Genomic DNA, 5,201 nt, shown 5'->3' on the forward strand with positions numbered 1-5,201 from the left:
GAAAGAAAATTAATAAATACTTACTTGTTTACATAACATCTAGGAGAATCACTGAGTGGGAAATTCCCAGAGGATAGGGCTACATGGTGTAGTGTGGACAATTTTCAGTTGCCTGTATGTTACCTCTGTGTCCTGTCATCTGTCCTGTGCTTCTCAACATGGTGTCAGAGTATCCCTACGTGTTACAGTTACATGAATTTTACCATTGCAATCTCCTTCGTTCCTTTCCCTCTTTTAGGTTATGATGATAGTATTGTAGAAGTATGCCAGCCTACCCAGCTGCTGCTCATTTCACTATACTCTCTGAAATATGAAAGAGAAGGTTAATGTGCTCTCTAATGTAATTTAACAAGATAGGAATTAATTTCACTATCTCAGATGATACAAGGAACATATTGACAGTGATATCTAAAGCAGAAGTGGTGCAAAAGCATGGTAAACACTGCCACCACTTCCAAGTGATCTGGCCTTGTAAAGCAGTACGCTGCTAAAGGATGCTTTCTAAAACCACTATTAAACTTTAGTCAGACTGATTCCTTTGGTGTTGCATGATCTGCACTGCAGCCAACCTGGTTTACTTCACTTCCATGTCAACTAACTGATTGATGAAGGAACCTCTGGTTACTTCATCTGAATAACTACGGTTCATATGGCAACAATGAAAAATAATTGTTCATGAATTCTAATGCACATTTGGTGTTGAACAGCTGGTGTAATGTCCCACTGGGATACCCATTCTGGTGAGAGAACTTCCTTGTAGAGTAAACTTACTACAGCTGAGTATTTCATGTTATCAAAAACTTTTCTCAACTAAGCAATTTTGAATTTTGTCCTATCAAGACCACATGCTTGAAGGTTCTTGCATGTAGAAACGACTGGATAGCAGCTTAGAGAAGTCTCTTTCTGACAGTAGATACCTGTCATAATGGGGTATGCCATTTAATAGGCCATATTCTGATTTTTTCTGGTAGAAGAATATAAAAATATATTTTAAAAATTCCTTGCAAAGCTACTTTTTTTCTTTTTCCTTACAAATGAAGATACCACCTGTCGTGGTTTAAACCCAGTCAGGTAACTCATTCACTCACTCCCCCCCTTTCTTTCCCTCCCCCTACTCCCAGAGGGACGGAGAGGAGAATCGAAAAGAATGCAACTCCCATGGGTTGAGATAAGAACAGTTTAGTAACTAAGGTATAACACAAATCACTACTGCTACCACCAATGATAATAATGATAAAGGAAATAACAAGGGAAGAGAATACATCACCTCACCACCAGCTGACCGATAACTCGCCCCCCCCAGCCCCGACCAAGCACGGACCGATACCTCCTCCAACCCTGCAGTCCCAGCCCTTCCGGCTAGCTCCCAGTTACATCCTGGGCATGACGTGCTGTGGTATGGAATAGCTCTTTGGTCAGTTTGGGTCAGGTGTCCTGTCTCTGCTTCCTCCCAGCTTCCCCTCCTCCCTGGCAGAGCATGAGGCTCACAAAGTCCTTGGCCAAACCAAAACGTTGCTATCAGCTCTGTTCCCAGGCCGAAAGTCAAAACACTGCACTGCACCAGCTACCAAGAAGGAGAAACATGACTGCTACTGCTGAACCCAGGACACCACCGTGCTTGTTATTTAGTGCAGTACTATTAGAGGCATGAAAAGAAAAATGTGCACAGGTATGAAGAGAGCCATATGACCAGTTTTGATTTAATATCTGAATTTAAAGCTTTGATTTAAATGCAGAGGTACAAAAGCTGAGGGAGGAGTATTGTTTTTATATCAAAATGAAGCTTCAGGACAATCTAGCTACTTGTCTATTCATAATGCAAATTATAGAACATGCAAGCAAAATGTTTCCTTTATACATTATATGTCTAAGTGACATGCTATCCCTGAACAGGCGTCTGCTGAGCGAGGAGTTGGGATGTTAAACATGCTATTAGGTTCAGCAAGGATTTTCTTGGTATGAAGAAACAATGCATTCCTGCATAACATCTTTGTTGGCATTAGTCCCCTAGAAGAAATTAATTAGTCCTAATGAAAAACATCTGTAGAGGACATGGTTTTGATTTGATAGATGAAGTGATTCACAAAGAAATTATTGCACACAATGATAAGCCAAAGATCTCAAAGGCTGAACAAGGTCTTACAGGTTCTAGAAAAAGGAGACATCATCAGAGCAGGAAATTCCTCAAGTTCATCTAGTTGCACTCAGGGCTTTTATCTACATTCCACAATATGTGAATTAGGTCCAAAACACTGGTGTGATTATCACTATATATTTAACTGTTGCCTAGGTTTGCTTTCAGTGTTTTGCTTTCAATTTTGGCTTTTTAAAAATTTATGCTCTCTCTGCATGGGGGAATTCCTAAGTCTTGGGCCACCTTCTCAGCTGGCCTCAAGTGCCACTGCTGGGGTTGTGGTTCCTTCTCCTCCCTTTTCATATCTTTACTTGAAGAGCGGTAGTGAAGCTTCTCAATTTCCAGCTGGAAACAACAGATTTCTCTGGATAAGGTTTCAAAGTAGGTTTTTAGCCTTCTCATGCCATGCTTGCTCATGCACAACTACCCCTTCAAGGGAGATCAATACATTTTATCAACCAAGGCACAACAGTTTTATGCACAGATTGGTAAGCAATGTTATCCTTCACAATTTTGAACACTTACACATGCAAAATCCAAGCCCACCCCACCCCCCCATTTAATCAAATTCCTCATAAAGATCAGTAAAGTTAATACAAATCTGTGTTGCTTTTAGCTGTAGATTAGCAAATGACCTTCAAAGTGAAGTAACATTTTTTATTAACCAGAAAACTTGAACATTACAGAATTGTTTAATTGAAGTTTTCGATTCAGCTTGTGACATTTTGAGATAAACATGTTTTAACTCAGTTTTGGGGTTTGTAGCAAAGTTATCTTCTTCCTAGCCATTTCAAATGCATCTTTCTGAAGCCAGAAGATGTGTCTTCTGTGCTTCATTCCCTGATCTGAGAGGAGAAGACTGACATGAGAATTTGTTGCAATTGTTGCTTTATATTGACCAGAGATACCACTGCTGAGCCTCACAAAGGAATGTCTCCCTACAGTAGTATCTTCAGTTTGTATCAGCCCCTGGAAAGAAAACGGAGCTGTAATTCAGTAAAGTACTGAGAACTTGGATAACATTTGGTAGCTCTTAGTCCCAGCAGAGTATGTATTTAGGAATTGTTCAGTGCTTAAAAAGTAAGTATTAGTGAACTTAGGTCAATAAGAACTGCTAAACAGTATATCAAGCATTGTTCTGCTGCTTATTTTATGTGACCTTGTTGTCCTTCCTTTCACTGAGGAAACTTGAAGATAAGAAAAAAGTCAATTGAGACTATTCCAGTGTTCAGTGCCAGAAGTTCGTGATTTGCTGTTCATCATAAGTTTCTGGACGGATACCCAGTGCTGACCAGCCAATGTCATAAATGTAACACTGCTAAAGTGGAACGTGTCTGCTTTTGCAACTTCTAACTATCTATCTGTATTGCATGATAGAAATACATAAGCTGGAAACTTCTGGTTACTGAAGAATTGCAACGCACTGCTTTGAGAAATACACAAAGCAACTCCACCTCTTGGGCAAAGTATCTTTCAAGGACAGAACTTCTGAGTATTGTGTCCATGATTTTGACAAATGGACTAGTTTACAGTGGTTATTTTCAACACAGCATAAGTAGTAAATAAAAATTGTATACCTGAGCATGAAACAATCATTTTTTTTTTTCTCAGCTGTAAGAGGTAACCTGGCTTCCAAGAAAGAGCTATTAAAGAATAGTAAAATGATCATGCAGTGAGTGTAGCATTATAAAGATTACTGACTGGCCATTTAGAGCTATCTTAGAGCTCCTTTGGTTGGGGACCTCCTTAACTGGAAGCAGAAAGTCTGTGCTTCAGTATGGTTGCAAAGACCTGAAGTTGACAGGTTAGCTACAGCCGGATAGATACTGGTGGATATGTGGTAGGTGTTCTTCTAGAATTGTCAGAAATTATGCCCTGAAGACGTCCTTTTTATCCCTGGGGCCACTTTCATTATTTTCCAGAGGAGATTCTTCCCTTCCCCCTCCCACCCACCCTCTGCCTTTAATTCTGTCATTCCTTTCATTCACTTTCTTTTGGCAAAGCAGAACATAGCTGTGTCGTAAAAACCTAGAAGTTGCCACTTCTGGGGGTTCACTGCATGATGGAGGACTCGGAAGCCCTGAAAGATGAGCACTGGCATCTCCAAAATGGATGATTTTGCTGACAGAGTCAGTGAAGTAGTTATGATTAATGGGCATTGGATTTTCATTATTCTGTCAATGGAATAACATGTCCCTTTGGGTCTCTGTGCTTGTGTCTAGTGACCACGATGAGAAAGAGTTTTATAGGCTGGTAACAAAGAAATACAATGCTCTTTCAAGGTCTGTTTTACTAATACTGAATTGGCTTTTAGTTTCTCTAGGCTTCTCACATGTGGCAGTAATCAACCCCCAAATATAGCTCAGAAGCATCTTGGTTATCTGTAAGACAATCTTGCTCTAAAAAGAATTTTGCTTAAACCAGCTAGAGAGCAGTGAACTCACTGCTTTATCTTATCAGTGTTTATCTTATTTTGTATGGCTTCTATTAGAAAATGAAAAAGAAAGTTACTTTGAGTTTGAAGCTCTCTTTGCTTCACAAATAGGCTCTGTTTGCATGAATCATGATGGTGTGGGCTAAGAACACAGGAAATGTTGTGGAGTAAAATCAAAGGGGACTTCTGCACCTAAATAAATGGGGAGAAAAGGAAAAAAAACACTTGGAAAAATTATCTTCAGCTGGACCCTGCCTAGCTTGAAAAAGCCTTCCACATGTCCCAAGCCTTCCACATGTCCCAAGCCTTCCACGTGTCCTAGACCATGAACATAGGTGTCAGATCCCTCCTTGACCACATTCTCCCTTACCAAGAATATATGAGTTTCTTCTCCACTGTGAGCAAGCAGAGAACTGTAAGACTTTGCTGCAGCCTTCAGCAGGGACTTCATGCTGTAAGTTTAGTTTTGTAAACTAGCAGTTTTCCTGTCATACAAAAAAGAACAGAGGTCTTTTAGCAGAGCCCTCTTTCCTACTTGTATCTGACTGTATTCCCTATTCTCATTTAAATGGGAACAAAATGAGACCCATATAGCAATCTCTCTTATGTTTTAAATGCATGATGAGCTAAGAG

The 5,201-nt window shown here is 40.0% G+C and overlaps 1 long non-coding RNA gene across 1 annotated transcript; it reads left to right on the plus strand.

Moving 5' to 3' along the window:
- The first annotated feature begins 236 nt into the window (after positions 1–236).
- On the plus strand, positions 237–3,715 carry LOC130611134 (uncharacterized). The gene is made up of 2 exons (XR_008975168.1): positions 237–322; positions 2,920–3,715. It is a non-coding gene; the product is annotated as an uncharacterized LOC130611134 (long non-coding RNA).
- Positions 3,716–5,201: the final 1,486 nt, after the last annotated feature.

This window comes from Pezoporus wallicus, unplaced genomic scaffold (genome assembly GCF_028554395.1).
Source record: "Pezoporus wallicus isolate ANWC-B61680 ecotype Strahan unplaced genomic scaffold, APGP_CSIRO_Pwel_v1 scaffold_11491, whole genome shotgun sequence".
Classification (NCBI taxonomy): Eukaryota; Metazoa; Chordata; class Aves; order Psittaciformes; family Psittacidae; genus Pezoporus; species Pezoporus wallicus.